The following is a 23608-nucleotide window of genomic DNA, read 5'->3' as shown; positions in this document are numbered from 1 at the left end:
TTTGGATCAGGATCTGGATTCAAACTTTTCCTAAATTCCAAGGATTTTGCTTTAGGGCTCATTTTTAGTTACATTCCAGGACAAGTTCATGGCGTTTGTATATTCATGCCAGAGGAATACACCATAGCTATAAATCCTACCATTTGAGGTGAGTTCAGATAAAAACAGAATAAAAACAATTTCATTTTAGAAATGATTCTTCGTGCTTTATTCCAAGTGTGGGGAGGTGAAGCACCTCTTAACAAGCTTTCAGGTTACAGAGCTGAGCAAGTTGTGATTTCCGCCAAAATGATTGAGTCCCAACTTCACGACTTCACCATTATGTACTTAGAAGGCTAATGTTTTCTGTGCCTCTTTGCTGAGAAAGCCCATCCATTGCGTACTCAGCCTGTGCACACAAACACGGGATTGGGCAGTGAAAAATATGGGCATATACACAAAATAGATGCCTCCCTTCTCTGCTGACTGGCTGTTTGCTCCACCTCTCTCCCACCCCCTTCTTCACAGTCCCTTCACCTCAGCCTCACTGCACACCTGCCTTCCACCCTCCAGTTCCTTCTCCCTTTTTCATTCCTTTCTTCCCTTCAATGTCTCGCTCTTTTCCTTTGTCGGCTTTGCTAATTCCTCCCCGACAGGACTTCACCCAAAAAAACAGAAAAGAAACAAGCCAACAAGAACAAAAGATAGTAGAGCGAGCCTGACATTTGCGATCATCACACTGTTCACTCTGCTTGTATGTTAGATCCCTTTTGTGACCTTTGTCTGTCTTTTCTATTTTGCTGGCAAGCTCATGTGGGCTCTAAGCCCTGGTCTACACTAGGAGTTTAGGTCGAATTTAGCAGCGTTAAATCGATGTAAACCTGCACCCGTCCACATGATGAAGCCCTTTTTTTCGACTTAAAGGGCTCTTAAAATCTATTTCCTTACTCCACCCCTGACAAGTGGATTAGTGCTTAAATCGGCCTTGCCGGGTCGAATTTGGGGTACTGTGGACGCAATTAGACGGTATTGGCCTCCGGGAGCTATCCCAGAGTGCTCTATTGTGACCGCTCTGGACAGCGCTCTCAACTCAGATGCAGTGGCCAGGTAGACAGGAAAAGGCCCGCAAACTTTTGAATTTCAATTTCCTGTTTGCATGGTCACCTGCAGCTTGCCACGCTAGCCAGACCTCATCAGCAGAGGTGACCATGCAGAGCTCATCAGCAGAGGTGACCATGATGGAGTCCCAGAATCACAAAAGAGCTCCAGCATGGACCGAACGGGAGGTATGGGATCTGATCGCTGTATGGGGAAAGGAATCTGTGCTATCAGAACTCCGTTCCAGTTTTCGAAATGCCAAAACATTTGTCAAAATCTCCCAGGGCATGAAGGACAGAGGCCATAACAGGGACCTGAAGCAATGCCGCGTGAAACTTAAGGAGCTGAGGCAAGCCTACCAGAAAACCAGAGAGGCAAATGACCGCTCCGGGTCAGAGCCCCAAACATGCCGCTTCTACGATGAGCTGCATGCCATTTTAGAGGGTTCAGCGACCACTACCCCAGCCGTGTTGTTTTGACTCCTTCAATGGAGATGGAGGCAACACAGAAGCAGGTTTTGGGGACAAGGAAGAAGATGATGATGAAATTGTAGATAGCTCACAGCAAGCAAGCAGAGAAACCGGTTTTCCCGACAGCCAGGAACTGTTTCTCACCCTGGACCTGGAAGCAATACTCCCCGAACCCACCCAAGGCTGCCTCCCGGACCCGCCAGGCGGAGAAGGGACCTCTGGTGAGCGTACCTTTTAAAATACTATACATGGTTTAAAAGCAAGCATGTTTAATGATTAATTTGCCCTGGTATTTGCGGCTCTCCTGGATGTACTCCCAAAGCCTTTGCAAAAGGTTTCTGGGGAGGGCAGCCTTATTCCGTCCACCATGGTAGGACACTTTACCACACCAGGCCAGTAGCACGTACTTGGGAATCATTGTAGAACAAAGCATTGCAGTGTATGTTTGCTGGCATTCAAACAACATCCATTCTTTATCTCTCTGTGTTATCCTCAGGAGAGTGATATCATTCATGGTCACCTGGTTGAAATAGGGTGCTTTTCTTAAGGGGATATTCAGAGGTGCCCGTTCCTGCTGGGCTGTTTGCCTGTGGCTGAACAGAAATGTTCCCCGCTGTTAGCCATGGGGAGGGGTGAGTGGCTAGCCACGTGGTGGGGGGAGGCAAAATGCGACCTTGGAACGAAAGCACATGTGCTGTGTACGTAACGTTAACAGCAAGGTTTACCGTGAAAGAGTGTAGCCATTGTTCTAGAAAATGTGTCTTTTTAAATACCACTGCCTCTTTTTTTTTCCTCCGCCAGCTGCACGTGTTTCAAGGATCACAGGATCTTCTCCTTCCCAGAGGCTAGTGAAGATTAGAAAGAAAAAAAAACGCACTCGTGATGAAATGTTCTCTGAGCTCGTGCTGTCCTCCCACACTGACATAGCACAGACGAACGCGTGGAGGCAGACAATGTCAGAGTGCAGGAAAGCACAAAATGACCGGGAGGAGAGGTGGCGGGCTAAAGAGAGTAAGTGGCGGGCTGAAGAGAGGGGTGAAGCTGAAAGGTGGCAGCAGCATGATGAGAGGAGGCAGGATTCAATGCTGAGGCTGCTGGAGGATCAAATCAATATGCTGCAGCGTGTGGTTGAGCTGCAGAAAAGGCAGCAGGAGCACAGACCGCCGCTACAGCCCCTGTGTAACCAACCGCCCTCCTCCCCAAGTTCCATAGCCTCCTCACCCAGACACCCAAGAACGCGGTGGGGGGGCCTCCGGCCACTCCACCCCAGAGGATTCCCCAAGCAACAGAAGGCTGGCATTCAATAAGTTTTAAACTTTTAAACTTTTAAAGTGCTGTGTGGCCTTGTCCCTCCCTCCTCCACCACCCCTCCTGGTGCTTCTCTCCTCCACCACCCCTCCTGGGCTCCCTTGGTAGTTATCCCCCTATTTGTGTGATGAATGAATAAAGAATGCATGAATGTGAAGCAACAATGACTTTATTGCCTCTGCAAATGGTGATCGAAGGGAGGAGGGGAGGGTGGTTAGCTTACAGGGAAGTAGAGTGAACCAAGGGGCGGGGGGTTTCATCAAGGAGAAACAAACAGAACTTTCACACCGTAGCCTGGCCAGTCATGAAACTGGTTTTCTAAGCTTCTCTGATGCGCACCGCGCCCTCCTGTGCTCTTCTAACCGCCCTGGTGTCTGGCTGTGCAAAACCAGCAGCCAGACGATTTGCCTCAACCTCCCACCCCACCATAAACGTCTCCCCGTTACTCTCACAGATATTGTGGAGCGCACAGCAACCAGTAATAACAGTGGGAATACTGGTTTCGCTGAGGTCTAACCGAGTCAGTAAACTGCGCCAGCGCGCTTTTAAACGTCCAAATGCACATTCTACCACCATTCTGCACTTGCTCAGCCTGTAGTTGAACAGCTCCTGACTACTGTCCAGGCTGCCTGTGTATGGCTTCATGAGCCATGGCATTAAGGGGTAGGCTGGGTCCCCAAGGATAACTAGAGGCATTTCAACATCCCCAACGGTTATTTTCTGGTCTGGGAATAAAGTCCCTTCTTGCAGCTTTTGAAACAGACCAGAGTTCCTGAAGATGCGAGCGTTATGTACCTTTCCCAGCCATCCCACGTTGATGTTGGTGAAATGTTCCTTGTGATCCACCAGTGCTTGCAGCACTATTGAAAAGTACCCCTTGCGGTTTATGTACTCGCCGGCTTGGTGCTCCGGTGCCAAGATAGGGATATGGGTTCCGTCTATGGCCCCACCACAGTTAGGGAATCCCATTGCAGCAAAGCCACCCACTATGACCTGCATATTTCCCAGGGTCACTACCCTTGATATCAGCAGATCTTTGATTGTGTTGGCTACTTGCATCACAGCAGCCCCCACAGTAGATTTGCCCACTCCAAATTGATTCCCGACTGACCAGTAGCTGTCTGGCGTTGCAAGCTTCCACAGGGCTATTCCCACTCGCTTCTCAACTGTGAGGGCTGCTCTCATCTTGGTATTCTTGCGCCTCAGGGCAGGGGAAAGCAAGTCACAAAGTTCCATGAAAGTGCCCTTACGCATGCGAAAGTTTCGCAACCACTGGGAATTGTCCCAGACCTGCAACACTATGCGGTCCCACCAGTCTGTGCTTGTTTCCCGAGCCCAGAATCAGCGTTCCACCGCATGAACCTGCCCCATTAGCACCATGATGGCCACATTGACAGGGCCCGTGCTTTGAGAGAAGTCTGTGTCCATGTCCTCATCACTCATGTCACCACGCTGACGTCGCCTACTTGCCCGGTATCGCTTTGCCAGGTTCTGGTGCTGCATATACTGCTGGATAATCCGCGTGGTGTTTAATGTGCTCCTAATTGCCAAAGTGATCTGAGCGGGCTCCATGCTTGCCGTGGTACGGCGTCTGCACAGAAAAAAAGGCGTGGAACAATTGTCTGCCGTTGCCCTGACGGAGGGAGGGGTGACTGACGACATGGCTTACAGGGTTGGCTTACAGGGAATTAAAATCAACAAAGGGGGTGGCTTTGCGAGAAACTGAATGGCCCCGTCAGGGATAGAACTCAAAACCTCAAGGATAGAACTCAGAACTGGGTTTAGCAGGCCGTTGATTTCACAGAGGGAAGGAGGAGAAAATGAATACAAAACAAATCTGGTCTATTTCTTGTTTTGAGCCACTTCATCTATCTTTATACATCTTGCTGGCAGCAGACTGTGCAGTATGACCGCTAGCCATCATCATCTCCTGGGTGCTCGGCAGAAGACGGTGCAGTATGACGACTAGCCATCATCTTCTGCTGGCTGGAGGTTAAAAGACAGTGCACTGCCGGTAGGACCGAATCGCCATGAGACGAAACAAGGGAAATGACCTGGCTGAGTCACTCCCATGTTTGCCCAGGTGCCCGGTTAAAAGAGCACCCAGGACTACGTCGATGACGGCTACCAGTCATACTGCACTGTCTGCTGCCAAAAGGCAATTTGCTGCTGTGTAGCAATGCAGTGCCACGTCTGCCAGCACCCAGGAGACATACGGTGACAGTTAGCTGAGCGGGCTCCATGCTCGCCATGGTATGGCGTCTGCACAGGTAACTCAAGAAAAGAGGCGCAAAACAATTGTCTGCCCCTGCTTTCACGGAGGGAGGGAGGGAACGGGGGCCTGACGATATGTACCCAGAACCACCCGCGACAATGTTTTAGCCCCATCAGGAACTGGGATTTCTACCCAGAATTGAAATGGGCGGCGGAGACTGCGGGAACTGTGGGATAGCCACCCACAGTGCAACGCTCCGGAAGTCGACGGTTGCCTCGGTACTGTGGACACACTCCGCCGACTACATGCACTTAGAGCATTTGTGTGGGGACACACACAATCAACTGTATAAAAACGCTTTCTACAAAACCGACTTCTATAAATTTGACCTAATTTCATAGTGTAGACATACCCTAAGTGTATACAGGGTCTAGCATAATGGGGTCATGATCTTGGTTGGGTCTGAATCACAGGGACCAATGACTACGAAGTGAACTGATAACGATGCCTTACCCTTTTGCCTTTTGCTGCATAAGTGCCAGAGAAATACCCAGGATGAAATCACTTTTATGCTGCTCACTTGCAGTGGAGGGATGAAAAGGAGTTTCTCTGGAAAAATGACAAGTTCTGCTGGCACAAGCTGCCCTTCTTGCCTCCTCCCATTCCGCAGGAATGAGGGTGAAATGTGCTTAAAGCAAAGACAGAAAACAACATTAACTGCCTTGGGAGAGATTTTCCTTTCAGAGTCCTGGGTATGTCTACATGGCAATTAAACACCCAGGGCTGGTCCATGCCAGTTGACTCAGGGTCGTGGGGCTCAGGTTAATGGGCTGTTTAACTGCAGCGTAGACATTCGGGCTCAAGCTGGAGCCCTGGCTCTAGGACCCCGCGAGTTCGGAAGGTCCCAGAGCTCAGGCTGCAGCCCAAGTCCAAATGTCTACACCTCAGTTAAACAGCTCCTTAGCCCAAGCCCCACAAGAGTGAGTCAGCTGGCATGGGCCAGCTGCAGGTGTTTAATTGCAGCGGTAGACATATCTGAGAGCAAAGAAAAGTAACTGAAAATGATGGGCCGATCTTCACCCTGACAGCCAGACTTGCTCTAGGCAGTCTCCTCCCAGAAGAAGGGTGAAATATGCTGATACACGCTATTCATTTCACTCATGATTCATAGAGAAACTTCTTTATGAAACTTAAGGAAACCCACATAAAATCAGCACCCTGGCACGAAGTGAGGGCAGGCATGGAATCTGTGCATCCCAGCTTAGCTAACCTGCGTGCCCATCCTTTGAGGAAAGCTCCAGATTTTCACAAGGACTGAGAAGATCCTGAGAGGAGTTAAACAGCTGGACACTGCAGCATGGAGTTACACCAGCAAAGAATTTGGCCTCAGAAGTCCAGAGTCTCCACTAGCTGTCTTTTTGAGTTATAGGAACACTTGTTCGAAGAAATTATGGGCAGGTCACTTTTCACATGCACCTGATGTGCAGGTAGTTGTATCTCAACCATCAATACCATAGTTTTTGGATTCTTCACCAGTGGGATGGAATTAGTTTCAAAAGGGCTTCCCCACCAACAAAAAATGACCAAAAAGCAATCAAAGAATCTCTGCCGATATTGATACAGTATAAAGCATCGGTTATCAATCTCTGCAGGCAGCATATGGGATCATACAGACCAACAACCTGCTCTGGTATGGCAAATCCTACTGTCTGTCTCCAATACATTCAAGAAATCATTAATCTGTCATAAGTGACAGGCCATACATTGCCATATACACAGAACCTTGGTAGCAAGGGGAGAGGGATAGCTCAGTGGTTTGAGCATTGGCCTGCTAAACCCAGGATTGTGAGTTCAATCCTTGAGGGGGCCATTTAGGGATCTGGGGCAAAAATCGGGGATTGGTCCTGCTTTGAGCAGGGGGTTGGACTAGAGGACCTCCTGAGGTCCCTTCCAACCCTGAGATTCTATGATTCTAAGCCATGAATTATGCATCTCCCCTAAGGGATTTTAGGGGAAATCCAGATGTGATCATATAACCGCTTGATCAGAGGCTGCTGCTTCTTCTACTACTGATGATGATGATGACAACCTTTGCTTCCTTTACTGCAACTTATCCGATGAGAGAACACAAGTCAGTGGTCAGAGTGTGAGTTTCACTGCTAAAAAAAAAAAAAAAGCTGTAATTGGCTGTATAGCTTTGAATTTGAGCAACAGGAGAGGACATAAAGGTGTTGCTCATCTCAAATCAAATGATATTTCTCCAAAGGACACAGCGTGGGAGACAAGACTGGGCAAAGAGCAGGGTGAGTCCGGCCATCATTCAACGTTCAACAACCAGCATCTCACAAAGTAACTTGCAAGCCTGTGTCTTCAGCAGGAGTCCCGTTGTTTTATAGAAACCTGAGCATTTGAACTTCCAGCGTTCTGCCATGCAGATAATGACAAAGGTCTGTTTCACTCTGTTCATTCTGTCAACCACTAATGGATACCATCAACAGGGGTGAAAGTAACTTAAAGAACTTACCAGTACGCAGGGTGGCCGGGCTCCTGGGCAAGGTGGGGGTGGGGCGGGCAGCTCTGGGCCCCTGGAAAGAGCGGGGCCAGGGCCAGACTCCCCCCACCAGCCCATCTGTGCTGCCCAGCCCGTGTCGCCCAGGGCTCCAGCGGCGATTTAAAGGGACCAGGGCTCCGGCTGCTGCCGGGAACCCCAGGCCCTTTTAAATCGCAGAGCCCCAGGGAAGCTGCCCCTTCCCCACACCATGTCAGCAGCCTTGCCGGTACGGTCCTTAAAGCGCTGCCGTGGCAGCCCTTTAATGTTGTCTGTGTGCCGGCCCATACCAGTGGCCACTTTCTTACCGGTACACCGTACCAGCCCATACAGGCTTACTTTCACCTCTGACTATCAAGGTCCTGTCCACAGAGTCCTTAATCTCTTTAATAGCACAGTGTGTAGGGGGCTATGCGTCAGCTCAATTGTCAAGCCCCGTTAGCGGGCATCTGTGTTCCAAGATGTTTTTTATTCTATGGTCAGGACAACTGTCCGAAAACAGCACTAGGGAACAGACAGGGATGGACCTACAACAGAATAGCTATACAGAGGCCTGCTCCCAATCTTAGTCTCGCAGACAGCTGCTGTAAATCTCAGAACAACTGTTTTTTAAAATAGATTTTTTTCAAATACAAAACAAATTGAAATTATGTAAATATACATCATCCACGGGGGTGGGGGAGAGGGAAGGGATTTACATATCAATATCAATTTGTAAATGGCAGATATTGAGACTGACAAACAAACCATATTTGCAAATCTACACATCATAGTCCCCCTGGAATCAAGAAGCTCAGCCCCATGTAAATGTTCATTTAGACCATTTTTTTTTAAAAAAAAAAAATTATTTTAGTGCCATTAGACTATGTAGCATTTACGCTGCACTGTTCTTTTCCTCTTCAAAGTTATGCACAAATGTTAACCTTCTGTAGACCATAGGCACGTTACTATAAATTGACTTTACTGCTCTGTTGTGAGCAATTAGGTTAACACTTAAGAACTAGCAGAATTTTGGGTCTCATTCATCCCTCCCTAGTGTAAGTCCATTTGCTTCAATAGTTTTACATGAGGGTTGGATTTGACCCAATGTAATAATTGACCCAACCACTTTCTCCACCAGGTTATCATAATTCTTGGTTTACTCATCACGAATCTATAGAGTATCTTCTCTACGAACCCTTCCCATTCCCGGAGGATACTTTGCTCATCTAGAGCATCGCAGACTGTAATTACTATCCGCCAAATGACCTAAACAAAGTTATTTGCCATGATATAGTGACTCACCCAGCTCTCATTACAAAGCGCACAGCACGGCAGCAGGTCTCAGATTGTGCACTGTAACTTGCTGCTCCAGCTCGTGTAGAGTGTGTGAAGGAAAAGGAATTTCCTCTCAGTGTTTTTATTTCCAGCATGCTTAGCTTTTTCGGAGAAAGTCCCCTTCAAAACCCACTCAAAGCGAGCCCTGTAGAAGAGAGGGAGGGAGCGAAAGTGCTCAGATGGGACCAGACAGCTCTACAAAACTGTGTTCAGATCAAGGAAAAAGCATCTTAAATGTTGCCTACAGCATGTTACTTATAAAATGGGGAGTGTTAATGCTTCCTGACAGCCACTAATGCCAGACCCCTTACAAAACGGTCCCACGTTATTCGGCAGCAGTGGTCCAAACCACTACAGCTTGTACGGGTGTTTTGCAAGTGTAGTAAGATCCCCTCCATGTGTCCACATGTGAGTTGTTCAGATCGGAAATATGGGTTCTCAAAATCATCGAGTTAAAACAATGAGTGAGCAAGGTCACTGCCCTGGACTACGCTTACTTTGTAGTATCATATTGTACTTGCCATTATTCCACTCCATTGACCCATGGTATGTCTGCACTGTCGGCTGGCCCGTACCAGCTGACTGGGGCTCACAGGGCTCGGCTGTGGGGCTTTCATTGCTGTGTAGACTTCCAGGCTCTGAGTTGCCTCCCAGGCTCTGAGTCCATCCCGCCCCACAGGGTCCCTGAGCCCAGGAGTCTACACAGCAATGAAACAGCTCCCACAGCCTGAGCCCCAGGTTGTCTTTGCTGTGTAGACATACTCCAAGAGACTTGGGAGGGACAGAGAGAGAGAGAGAGGGAAAAAAAGAAATTCTATGTTTTAAAAATATCTAGGGACCATCCCTGCCACATAGTGACAATGGCTCTTATGGGCTTGATCCTGCAGTGTGCTGAAAGCTCCCTACTGCTACTGACATCAGCTGCACCAGGTCCTTACTTCCCGTCAGTCAGTGTAGCTCTGCTGGCTTCGCAGAGCTGTGCCAGGGTACAGCCGTGAGGATCTGGCCCAACTGGCTTCCTTGGGAGCTGAACGTACTCAGCATCTCTCCCCAGCTGCTCACCACCTTCTGACAGCAATAGCTACCCAGGGAGGCATACTGGAGTTGCTTGCAATGCGCACATCACAGGGCATCTTTGCAGGACACAAACCTTAAAGGGATGTTGTCAGCAAAAAATGCCCCAATCTGTCTGACTTGCTTTTTTTAAATGAACTATTGTTTGCATGTAACACAGAAGAATTACTATAAATGAAAAAAATTAAGGGGGGAAAAAAGAGTCTCTGTGTTATGTTTCACAGCATACAGACAGAGAAGTTAAATAAAACAAAATACTCTTGCTGGAAGGTTGCAACATAACTCTACTTTATTTCTTCAGTTCAGAAGAATAACACACAAGAACCCCAAAACAGAGAGAGAAAGAAAGAAAGCAGGCTGCTTCCTAAAACAGAGAGGCACATCTCACTCCACCACTGTACTCTAGACTGGCTGTGTGCAGACTGACTGCTGGCAGACCCAGATCGCACCATGCTTCCCGGCAGAGCTCCCTAGTCTGCAAGCAGGACCAGGAAACTCCTCTAAGCATTTAAAGTGACAGCCTACAGTTTCAATACACCACATTCTTTTTAATTTGGTTTGTTTACTTTGGCATTCCACAGCATACTGCGTATAATCAGTTTCAGTGTTTTCCCTTATATAGTCAGTCTGTTTCCCTTGCTCTGTGCGTGGGCATCTTTCACTCTATAACAGAGGCAAGAAAAATAATGTTAAAGCACAGGGCGATGATGATGAAACCATGATGAAATACTAGGTACAGTACCTGACACTACTTTTTAACTAAGTTCTTGCAATTGAAAAGATTTCAAATTGATGGTGTCCCTTTATTTAGAGGCCACTGCTGTGACTTGTAACATCCTTTCTTAGCTGATTTAGTGTTATCTTCACCTGTGATCTGAACGAGAGTCCACTGAAGTCAATGGGAATCTTTTCATTGGCCTCTGAGAGACTTTGGATCAGGCCACTAGAACCTGCTCCCACTCCCTTTAGGGGGCATCTTCACTGCAGGAGTAACTTTAAATTCTGTTCTTGGTCCAAAAATCACATTCTTTGCAGACTTCACATTGGAGATACACCAGAACTTTGGTGTCAGCTCTGCCCAGCCGGCTGCATGCTGGGAAGATGTCCTCTTGGTCACCATTCCAATCAGATGGAGTTCTGTACTGGAGCTGGAGAAGTGCATTTGCTGGTCCTGGAAGCGAGGTGTGAACGTGGTTTCGAACTAGAACATATTTTTTGCAGTGATTCCCTCTGCATTCTGTCTGAGTAAAACCAGATGTGGAGCAACCAATTAGTCTGGAGTAAGCAGTGACTCAGAGTTTTTTGGTTGTTTGTGGTTTTTATTCCCACCCTCCACCCCCAATCATCATCTTTTACAGGTAGTCTCGCCATGCTGATCTTTATTAATAACATTCTGCGTGATAGGTTTTTAGAGTCTGAGCCAAGTCAAGTCAAAGGCAAAATTCCCATTGATTTCAGTGGAAGCAAGATAAGTGCCCTGAGGCTTTGAGTAGGCAGCTACAGACACTTTGGGCCTGGTTTTCAGAAGTGCATCCACAGCCCCAGCTGAAGTCAGTGGGAGTTGCAAGTGATCAGCACCTCTGAAAATCAGGCCCCAAGTTTAGTTCTTAAGAACTGAGACACCTAAAAATCAGAGATCACTTTTAAAGTGACTTGTTTAAGGTGGAAAGGAGGACTTGTGGCACCTTAGAGACTAACAAATTTATTTGAGCATAAGCTTTCGTGAGCTACAGCTCACTTCATCGGACGTTTAAGGTGGCACACTGAAATTGACAGGGCGAAATTACAGTTCCCACCTCACTTCTCTAGTTCAGAGGCTCTTGTTCTTTTACCAACTGGATCATGTCTTGTGGACACATCCCCAGCCATTCACGATGGCATAATACCCTTGAGCCAACTGTTTACATGGAAAAATAGTGCTAGGAAAGTGATGCGTTTTTAGTTTCTCTTACTGTGATTTAGCAGCTGGAAACAAGGAAGAGAACTCATGCTATGGGGCCAGTCAGCTCCCAACAGGCCATAGTTTGAGAAACTCTGCTCTAGAGCACACTGCCCTTGAAGGAAGTGTTCATTTAAGGAGAGTCAGTCCACTTTTTGAGTAGGATTCTTTGAGGAAACTGCCTCTGAATTTCCCAGCAGGAGAAAAACTAACTTCCCCTCTGTCCTATCAAGATTTCCCATGGGTTGGAGCAGCACATGAAGTAATACCTTCTTGGCAAAGGAAACAGTGAGGGAATCCTGGATGGTTAGCGAAGAGGTAACAACTGAGAACGGGTGATAGCTCAAGGAAAGCAACCACTAGCTTTAAACATCTGTAACACACGGAGTGTAAATGTGTATCACCTTCTTTTATAAAGTGCTTTACATTTTTATGCACTGTAGAGACACTGGGCACTTAACTCTTGTGACTCCCTATGAAGGAGGCATGTTCCATAGATAGGAAAAGCACGGCACAAACAGGTGAAGTAACTTACTCAAGGGCACCCAGCAAGGCAGCGGCTGGGCCTGGATTAGAACTCTTGAACTACTGAGTCTCCTCTCTGTGCTCTTTCTTCTGGACCATGCTGCCACAAATAGCTCAGCTGTAGCCCATGTCAGTTGAATTTGTGGGCTACACTAAAGTTTCTAGTTGTGATGTTCTCTCCCCACATAGTGCAGGATGTTACACGCCAGGTAATTGTCACACGAAGATAAGAATTGTCGGATGAAGTCCCATCCCATCCAGATTGAGGGCTCAAAGAAAGAAACTGGCCAGCACAATGCACACACCAAATACCAGAAAAATCTCAAAACATTCACCAAACCCATACGTGCAGTCGTAGAAACGAGCAAGTGCATAAATCATTGGCCCCGTTGGGCAGTCTCAGCAGAGAGAGCAAGGCCTGACTTGAACAAGAGGTAGTTTTTAAACAGCAGGGGTGCACTGATACGGTGACCAGACTGCAAATGTGACAAATCGGGACAGGGGTGGGGGGTAATAAGAGCCTATATAAGAAAAAGACCCCAAAATCGGGACTGTCCCTATAAAATTGGGACATCTGGTCACCCTGTGCACTGATGAGAATGGGAGCAGCACATGTGGGAAGCTGGCCCTGCATCTGCTGTATGATAAGATGTCCTCAGCCTCATGGGACCCCTAACAAAGCAGGTGGAGGAGGAAGGAGCCTTTTTCTTTTGGGAAGCAGCGCAGGAAGAGACTTTGGGCATGTCTACACTGCCATAAAAGACCTGAGGCACCAAGTCTCAGCACCTGAGTCAACTGACCCAGACTTGTGTGGGGCTTGGGCAGCAGGGATAAAAAGAACAGTTTAGATGTTCAGGCTTGGGCCAGAGCCTGGCCTCTGAAACCCCATGAGAGTGGAGGGTCTCAGAGCCCAGGCTCCAGCCCAAGCCCGAACGTCTACACAGCTATGCTTAGCCCTGCAATCCCAAGTCAGTTGACCCAGGCTCTGAGACTTGGTGCCATGTGTCTTTTTTGGCAGGATAGACATACACCACACAGCCCCAAATTCAGGTTCTGACAAGCTGTTTCTCAGTTTTCCCAGCAATGACGTAACCAGGTAAGACACCTGCAACTTTAATGTTAGCAGCCGAGAAACCAAACTATTATATCAGCTAACAAATCACAATACCTGGCCAAGAAACACGTGGGCCCAAGCCTTAACTAGGTCTCTCCACTACCCATAGCGTGCACTCACCTGCTTCATCTGATTTCCCAGTAACTGTCTGAAAGGAAGCTTACTTCAGCCTGCAGCTAGTCAGTCAGCTGGAGTTAGGTTTTCACCACTGTTTCATAATGAACTAGTTGTGGTTTTCCACTCTCACATTACGGGCACCTCATGTTTCATACAGAGGAATAAGAACCCACGGGTGACTTTATTCACCAGGTTTTAATTACTGAGTGCCTAAGCTAGGCTGTTTGTAGTACTCAGTTTATCCACCTCCATAACAATAAAAATAGAAGAAACTTTAACTAGAAGTTCACCTCCTTATAGACCTTTCTAGCACTGAGTAAAGTATGTGGCAGATGGGATTCCATTCAGATTTCTTAGCATTTCCTCTAATATCAGACTTTCGTGAACCTGAAGTTTCCTAGTCACAAGGATTGTGTTCTCCTCAGTGTCTCCCCCAGCTCCCAGCACAGCTCTTTGTTTTGGAGGAGACAGACATAGCAAATGGTGGAGGAGTAATGAGAAGGGCCAGTGTGACTTTTGAGAACACTTGCTGCCTTCTGTACCTCTGCTGAGCAAACCACAGTGTTTCCTGAACTGAGGTGTGAAGCACAAAATACTTGACATAGGCCTAGCAGACCAACCGTCACTGGTAACAAACAGAACAGTGATCATTTCCTGGTCTTTAATGTATAAATCAGGGAGCACCGATGTATCTGTTTGCCAGTGCGTGATCCTTGTTCCACTTAAGGAGGGATGTTCAAGGAGTTTTACTCCAGTATGGATTTGTCTACTCCCTTTTTAACCTATTTCCTACCTAGGCATTTCTAGTGTGTCCATTACCATGGTATCTAGGCTCAAGGGGCCTGAACTAATGGCTGCTGAAGCCAGCGGGACTCTTTCCTGTGACTCCAATGGGCATTGGATTAGACCCTGAACACAGAATTAAGAATCACCTAACAAACCGTCTGCAGTGGCATCCTCCTCTTCCCTACCTCTTGTGAGGTTGTGACACTGGTGCTTAAGTGCCAGCTCATGCCAGGGCCCCTAGGCATAGGTGCCGGCTTCCTCTGGGCCCCGGGGGGTGCTCAACCCCCCACTCCAACCCAGGCCCTGCCTCCACCCTATCCCTTCCCCCAAGTCCTCACCCCGCCTCTTCCCATCCCGCCCACTCCCCCCAGCATGCCCAATCCCCACTCCTCCCCCTCCTTCCCAGAGCCTCTTGCATGCCGTGGAACAGCTGATCGCAGCAGGCAGTAGGCGCTGGGAGGGAGGGGAGGCGCTGATTGGTGGGGCAGCAGGCGGGCAACAAGTGCTGGGGGAAGGAGGGAGCTGGCTGCCAGTGGGTGCTGAGCACCCACAAATTTTTTCCTGTGGGTGCTCCTACCCTGGAGCACCCATGGAGTCGGCGCCTATGCCCCTAGGCCTCAATGAACACTGACAAATGCATAGCTGGAAACCAGCTTGGCTCACCTGTGTGTTAGCATTGTTAAAATAGATGTTAAATTGATAAGAATGTGTTTAGACTTTATGAAAGAGCAGGAACTTTTATTTTTTTAAGTCATCTGGCAATGCCCAGGGATGAATAACCCTTTTTTCTACAGACTTCCTGATAGTACCACAACACAGTAATAATATTTGTAGATCCCTTGTCATCCTCCAAAACGTTTCACAGCTATTCATTGATTCATTCTCACTACAGCTTTGTGAGATAGGGCTTTGGTACTTTACAGGAAGTGTGGCAGAAAGCATAATTGAGTCAACTGCTCAACACCTCAGAGGGAGTCAGTGTCAGAATAGGGATTAGGGGTGAAATCCTGGCCCCGTTGAAGTCAATGGGAGTTTTGCAATTGACTTCAGTGGGTCCAAGATTTTACCCTAGAATTCAAAACTTCCTGTATTCCAGTCCTGTGCTCAGAACATCTTCCAGCAGAACTCATTAATGAGAGTGAACTGAAGAGAACAGGACTAATCTCTTCAGAACCCAGCATGAAGGCTTGTAGAAGACATTCTACCGCATTCTTCCAGTTACAGTGGGGAAATTATCACAGGTGATGTGGTTCATGAGAAACTATCCTGCCTTCTCTTCTTGGTTACAGTGTTATCTTTTGAGGTTGGCTTCTACATCAAAGATGGTATTAAAGAGGGAGCAATTTCCTTGTAAAACCTTGATTTTATTTTGGGCAAAAGCTGGGCAAGGCCTCTCCTGTCTCCTCACATTTTAATATCCGATGGCTATATTTATCAACAGGAACTTGTCCTCTGTGGGATGTAGAAGCCAGAAGCAAAGCATCGCTGTTGCAAAGCGCAGAACAGTACATATTTTGAAATAGAACAAGAAATAGTACACTGAGGAGTGAGTTTGGTTTTTGAGGGAGCCTCTGGGGCCCATACAAAACTACCTATATAAGTTATAATAACTGATGTGAGTCATTGCTGGTTTTCAGACAAACAGCTTTTCTAGCAAAAGCTTTCATGCTTAGCTAAGGCGTTTGTGAAACAGAGACACTATTTTAAATGTGTCACTTGTTGTTGTTATCAAGTATCATGCAAAAGAAAACCCCAAATCCATCATCCAAAAAGTCAATGAAAGATGCAGCAGCATTAACAGGAGTCCATATCTTCCCTCCAGTTAGGACATTCCAAGGTGGTAGTTCCCCGTAAATTGCAAGCAATGTCTCAGTTATGGGTTAACCTTCTCCAACACTGCTCAGAGACCGTAGAGGGATAAGACTGTCAATTGAAATTGAAATTTCCCTGTTATCCGCATGTGTGTTTGGGGAAGGTACAGCTAGAGATTTTGCCAAGTTGAAGCCTCTGTTTATTAATACATCTAATGCATTTGGGTTGTATCTGCAGTGCACCTGCTCACTGAAGCAGAAACCCTAACAGTTAAATGATCCATATACCGGAAAATTGAAGTTCAGAAGAAAATGTGCTGTCTGCAGCTGGAGGGTACTGAATGTGGGTCTCGTGTACAGATCTATCTTGCCTATTTTGAGCCAGATATAGGGGCCTAATCCTCCAAGGTTCTCAGTGTCTTCAGTACCCATCGAAATCTATGGGAGTTGAAGACAATCAACACATGTGAGTGGAGAGATGGGGAGACATTTAGGGCCAGCATACTCTTTGTCCATTTGCATACATTGGCTTTGCCTATCCGCAGCAGAATTTAATTGCAGAGTTCATTTTTTCCTATCAGATCAAATTATGTTCCAAGCTAAACATGTAATTTTAAACCTAATGGAGGTTAATTAAAAGCTGAATAAATTTGAAACTCTATGGCTCGGCAGAGCACTAAGAATTGCTAAAAGACTAGTACTACAAATACAGAAATCCAAAAAGCAACCAAAAATTGAAAACTGGAGTACAGACATTGTTAGCTTGGCCACCATGGAAAGAAGCTGTATACCATAACAGAAATACCCAAGAAAAGCTCTCAGAAATATGCGATTCCTTCCTGAAAGTATCTGAATTATCTTATTGAATACATGGGCGTCCCTTTACCTTCCCCTCCTCTTTATGCAATTCCTTCCCTCCCTTTCTCTATTCCCCTCCTCTGAATTTTGCTTCTATTCTTTATGTTAATATTTTTAAACAATTGGATTTTTATAAACAAATTTTGTCTGTAAATTGTTTCATATAAATAAATTATTTGTATTTTAACCATTCATATTACATTTCAAGTATAGCTACTTTTAGGTAGCAAATGGTTAATATAGGGAAAGTTTATGTATTTTGAGAAGTTTACATATAGTTTATGTTGGTTTTTTCTGTATATATATTTTAAAAAATTAAAAAGTTAATAGGTTTTGGGGGTTTTTTTGCCTTGTCTGTCAGATCTCACCAGCCTCCATTGCTCTGCCACCATTCAGGGCAAGGCAACAAGGGGCCCAACACACATAAGAGAAATAGGCTGAATGAGGGCTTGTAGGGAGATAGGAGCTAAGCGCAGCACCAGGGGTGGAAAACCAAGGCCCAGGCCTGAAAAGGTTGCCTGCAGAGAAACAAGCAGAGCAAACACCAGATCTGGCAAGTGTTTGGCACCTCTGTGCAAGGCCTCACATAGCACTGGGAGGAGGGAAAAGGCAGCTTCTTCCCCTTAAGATGTTATAATGCAATGTTTTACATGGGAAAGACACACCACAGGGTACGGCTACCTTACGCGTTTTTTACCCCTCTCTCTTGCTCAAGGTGATCCATAAAGCTCTCCTCTCAGAATGGTTAACAGCCCAGTATTATCAGTCAGTGCCCTAAGGTCAGCCACTATTCTGCCAGACAGCTATCTGTTTCCCACCAAGCCCATACATCTGGGATTTACTAGTTATCTGTAACTCCTACTAGGGAAAGCAGAATTAAAAACACATTGCAATGTTATTGCTAATTTAAACTACAGACAATTATAGTTAAAAGTATGATCATTTACTACACACCCTGCTATAAAAACACCAACATAGCCAATTAACAAGTAAAACAGACTCAACTGTCACTGAAACCAGGGCTGAGACATAACCGGGTTAGTGTTTTTGTGCCTGTAGGTGATTGAAAACCATGGGAAAAATCTTGAAGTAGCAGCTTGCAGGAAGAAACATTTCTGACCCAGGGTCCTGCAATTTTCCCTACCTGCTTACTGCTCCTTTCCTCCTCTGTGCCCCTCTCACCCACCACCCCAAGCACGGGAAATACTCCTACAGTGCATTCAGTATACCAAGGTTACATTTCTAGTGGTTCCTGGCAATTTGTAGCCTCAGTGAGCAGGTAATTATATAACACATTCAACATAGAAGTGATGTCAGAGTACTTGCAGTGAAGTGGAGCACGCAGGCCCTTCAGGTCTGTCTTTGTAGAAGCAGCCATCAAAATCCCAAGAGAGAGTTTCTCAGTAATCCCTCAAGGGAGTAGTACATAGATTACTAGAGGAAATACAAAAGTCCAAGAGGGTAAACTGTTGTTTTTTGCCATACACAGCAAGGAGAAGCTCTCACCAAACTGAATAGCTTTATTGCTGTGGCCTTATACAGCTGGCTGAGCTATCCCAGAATCCCCTGCATTAGGATAAATCAAACTGCTGGTTCATGCCTATCCGTGCCTAGTGCTATGTAGCATCAAACGGAAGCCCCTATTGATAAGAAACAAAAGCCCCTTGGGACTCTCAGTTACCAAAAGCCTCTAAACAAAACACACAGAATATATAGGTTTCAGAGTAGCAGCCGTGTTAGTCTGTATTCGCAAAAAGAAAAGGAGTGCATTTATGCATCCGATGAAGTGAGCTGTAGCTCACGAAAGCTTATGCTCAAATAAATTGGTTAGTCTCTAAGGTGCCACAAGTACTCCTTTTCTTTTTACAGAATATATAGATAGTGAGAGTGTTCTGGATTAACACTGAAGATAAAGAGACTCACGCATCCACTGCTTCCATCATTCATATAGGAATAGGAGAGAAGGAAAACTCTAGCATAAACAACAACATATTTTAACACACAGTGCTCTGGCCCCAGGTAAGACTTTCTCATAGCACTCTCCCTCTAGTGACAGCTTCCACTTCCTTGCAACTTTAAGAAGAAAAAGAAACATGACCTTCAGTCATGCTTGAGTGTTGATGTAAGCAGGGGAATAGTCCCGCTATTGTGCGGAACTTTCCTGGTTTCTGCACTATCCCGGTAAAGTGGGCTGGTGAAAGGATTTGAGTCCTCGCTCCCACTTCCTTGACCCAGTGGCCTCCCTGCCCTTGAGGGCTCCCCTTCCACTCTCCTGTCTGGCAGAATCCTTGTAACCCCAACAAGGCTGGGCCCAGGATTCCTGGGGGGCTCGACCCCCAACCCTGCTGTGGTCACCTAGGACAGGGGCTAGGGTTCCCCACTCCAGGGTACTCTCTGGGCACTTCTCTGACCCACTGACCATAACATACAGTTTAAAGCAAATACAAGTTATTAAATCAACAATTAATTTTAAAAAGAATAAGGAAAAATGGGAAAGGTTAAAGGAAACACATCACCCCGCTCTGTGGCAGGGAACATCACAAACAGTGTCTCTGAAATGTCAGGGCAGTTCACAGTCTGTTCCTTGTAAGTCCCAGGCCACCTTCTCAGGCCCGGGCTGTGCTGCAGGGATGCTGTGGGTTGGACACCTCCTCTGGTGGGGCCACATGCTCTCAGGCTCTAAGGGGTAGGACCCTTCTTCCCAGTGTCGCCCCCGCCCTGTCGGGGTTACGATCCAAGCCTGGCCTGCAGAGCCCCTTGGCTGAGGCGTCACCCTGTGCTGGGCCCGCTGCCCAGTGTCCCCATCGCTCTCCCCAGCTGCTCACCACACCCAGCTCCGGACTGCTCCAGCCCCAGCTCCACCGCTCTGTCTCTGCACTGCTGCTGCTGCTCTGCCTCCAGCTCCCTGGGCTGCTTCTCTTCCCCTCTGGCTCTGGTTGCTGCAGCTCTGCTCCCAGGACAGGTCTGCTCTGCAGGCTGCTTCTGTGACTCTGCTCCCAGCACTGACCTGCTTCCTGGGCTGCTTTTCTGGCCCCTCTGGCTCTGGTTGCTGCAGCTCTGTTCCCAGGGCAAGTCTGCTCTCTCTGGGCTGTGCCTCTGGCTTTGGGGCTGCAGCTCTGCTCCCAGCACAGGGTCTGCTCTCTCTGGGCTGCTTGTCTGGTCCCTCTGGATCTGGCACAGCTCTGCTCCCCAGCTCAGCTTGGGCCCCTGCTTTCTCCTTAGCTCGGCCCCCCTCTGTCTGACCCAGGCAAGTCCAGCTCACATGGACCTCCATGGCCTCCTGACTACCTGATTAGCCTGCCCGCCCTGTCATTCAGGCTGACCTGGAGCATTGGCCTCTCCCCATTGTTCCTGGGGACTGTCAGTCTCAGGGTCCTGATTTCCCATCGACCCCCCTTTTAGTACGGGGAGCTAGCAACTAAAACACCCCCACTGATTGTTAGTAAGGGGACAACAGTCCCCTTATACTGACATGGGTTCATCTATGGTAGTGCCCAGAAAGGACTGCTTGGGAACAACCAGACAAACTCTTTCTTCTAATTATTTTTTAATATTTATATTAAGGTAGTGCCCAAAGGCCCTGACCAGAATTAAGGCCCCATTGTGTTAGGTGCTGGACAAACACAGGGTTAGATGTGATCTGTATCCCAAACAGCTTTCAGTCCAACCTCTCCGTCTCTTACCAGTCAGTGGAAGTGTTCGCAGTGAAAGGATACTCAGATCTAGGAAATGCAATGAGTCCAAGTCAAGACACACGTTTTCCTTGTGTTCAGCAGCACTGTATTCCTGAATTATTTGGTGACAGGTTTCAGAGTGGTAGCCGTGTTAGTCTGTATCAGCAAAGAACAACAACAAGGAGTACGGTGGCACCTTAGAGACAGTACTCCTCGGGTTTTTTTGTTGAATTATTTGGCACCTTCATGTATGGAAAATCAGGCTGACAATTGTGTATTGTAGACCAGTATAACTGAAACCATCTGACAACCCATGTGCTTGAGCAAGAAGAGGCAGAGAAGGTGATGCTGCAATAGTATAATCAAAGGCGTAGCTCCCAATTAACTTTATTGCCAGTCTCTGAACAGTTTTCTAATGCTCTGGGACTTACAGTTTGTACTGGCTGTTTGGGGTGGGAGGAGTCATCACTGCCTAACTTTAAATGGAGGGTGGGAGGAGAGACACAAGAGCCTCAGAGGCAGAACAAAAAGAGCAGAGAGAGGGTACTGACAGCAGAGACAGAGCACAAAAGTGGGGGAGTGGGGTCTGGCTATGTAGGGAGCAAGGTGGGATTTTATTTGCCTCGCTGGAGAGACACAACTGCCAATATCCTGGTGTAACTATCTCCCTTGGTCTAATGTTTGTACAGCTGCTATAGCCCTTATCAAAAATAAACTGCCCACCTGAAGCCATGATAGAGCTTAACTAAGAATGGAAGGACTGCAGTTAAAAATACTGAAATGCACTTCAGTCCAGTGATCAGGAAGCAAGTGACAAGCAAGCGAGTGAGAGAGAGGGGATGAGCTGAAACACCCAGTGCCAGGAAAAGAGAACTGAAGCTACCACCATTCTTGGGAAAGAAGAAGTCCCTGGGCCTGATTCTGATGTTTCTTAGCCAAATTTGACATCAGTGTAGCTCTGCTGACTTCAGAACAGCTATTGCCTCATTCCTACTGGTGTAAAATTGGAGTCAGGTCCTGCCAAGGCCAGGGAGCAGCCCAATAGCACTGGGGAGCCCACAGCGTTGTGTGGTGATGGACACGGTGGTGTTATATTTTTAAGCCGTTATTCCTCTTCTCAGGCAACATCTTCTCAGGGGACAGGGAGCAGGGGGCGGTTGGATAGGCGTGGGAGTCCCGGGAGGTCTGTCAGGCTGTGGGGTTGTGGATACTAGATAGGGGTTGGGGCAGTCAGTGGACAGGGAGCAGGGGGCGGTTGGATACGGGGTGGAATCCCAGGGGGGTGGTTAGGGGCAGAGGGTCCCGGGAGGGGGCGGTCAGGGGACAACGAGCGGGGGGGGGGGGGGTTGGATAGGCGTGGGAGTCCCAGGGGATCTGTCATGGGGCGGAGGTATGGATGGGGTCAGAGCAGTCAAGGAACAGGGAGCAGGGGAGGCTGGATAGGGGGTGAGGTCCTGGGGGGTGGTTAGCGGTGTGGGGTCCTGGGGACAAAAAGCAGGGGGTGTTGAATGGGTCAGGAGTTCTGCGGGGGGCAATCGGGGCGGGAAGTGGGAGGGGGCAGATATGGGGTGGGGCTGGGCTGTTTGGGGGGGCACAGCCTTCCCTACCCAGCCCTCCATACAGTTTCAGAACCCCGTTGTTGCCCTCAGGCCAAAACATTTGCCCACCCCTGTCCCATCATGATCTCTGGGAAACTTCTCTTTCTATCCTTCCTGCCCAAGGTCAAGGAGATTAATATTCTTAAATGTACTAGTGAATGTGGAGAAGGCCATTTCATCCTAAACATTCCTTTCACGGTAATTTTAAATGAGTTCAATCAGCCCAATGGTGATTTTGTGTGTATGTTTGTGAAACTTGAGTAAAATGGTTTGGCCAGTTCTGAGAGGCATGCGGGGGAGAGAGGGGAGGAAGGAAATACACTTTGTATTTTTAAAAGCAATAGTTAAAATAACAGAGAGGGCTGCATGGGTCAGGGGATTGGAAATGAGAGATAGAGATGTTGATCTCTACTTTACCGATTCAACTCCACCTCAAGTCAGCAGAGAAAGAAAATAATTACTGTCCAATAGCTCTGACTGCATGAAATGATTTGTTCATTGCAGTTCAGTCTGTCCACAGCACAAAAGCTGCCATCACAAATAGCCTTGGTTAGCACCCTTGCTGTTTGCCTCAGAAGAAAGGTGAGAGGTCCAAATGGGCACAGAGACTGACCTACCTACGAGTCTCCACGGGAGATGCACATCGGGGTGAAGAAACCGGCATTAGTAGTATCCTGGGGCTGACTTGACCTGGTCACACTGACATCCTCTAGTCAGCCCCAGGATAAAGGGAAAAACCTAAGTGACTGGAAATGTCACTGCTGCACAACTAATCCATAGCAATTATTTTCAGTCTACTGCAACAGCAATAGCCAGAATGTCCAGGGATTTTGGATGTCTACTGCGATCGTTTAGAACTAAATCCACCACCAGTACAGAGACAGGCTCTAAGGCAGGTTAAAACTTAGTAAAAAATTTGAGACTCACTGGCCTAAAATGACCCACCAACTGCATTTTGTCTTTTTCTGCAACCCATCTAAGGTTCAAATTTGTGGAAAGGGCAAAATCATAGGCCAGCATCCTTCATTTGCCTCTCCACTGGTCGCTGCAGCCGTACCCTCGGCCCTGGCACGACAATTCTGATCCCAGCCTGGTGTGGAGGGGAGTCCCAGCGGTGGGTGGGCTGGAGAGCAAACCCGCCCCACACTCACCTCACATCAATGGCTACTGTTCTGCA

General features: G+C 47.5%; 1 long non-coding RNA gene across 1 annotated transcript; it reads right to left on the bottom strand.

Moving 5' to 3' along the window:
* Window positions 1-189: 189 nt before the first annotated feature.
* On the bottom strand, window positions 190-22234 carry LOC122466791. Its single transcript, XR_006292607.1, has 2 exons — window positions 20843-22234; window positions 190-388 (listed from the first exon to the last, which is right to left on the bottom strand). It is a non-coding gene; the product is annotated as an uncharacterized LOC122466791 (long non-coding RNA).
* Between the last annotated feature and the right edge of the window lie 1374 nt (window positions 22235-23608).

Source organism: Chelonia mydas, chromosome 8 (genome assembly GCF_015237465.2).
Source record: "Chelonia mydas isolate rCheMyd1 chromosome 8, rCheMyd1.pri.v2, whole genome shotgun sequence".
NCBI lineage: Eukaryota > Metazoa > Chordata > Testudines > Cheloniidae > Chelonia > Chelonia mydas.
The sequence above is the reverse complement of the archived record's forward strand: the minus strand, read 5'-3'. Positions and strand labels throughout refer to the sequence as shown.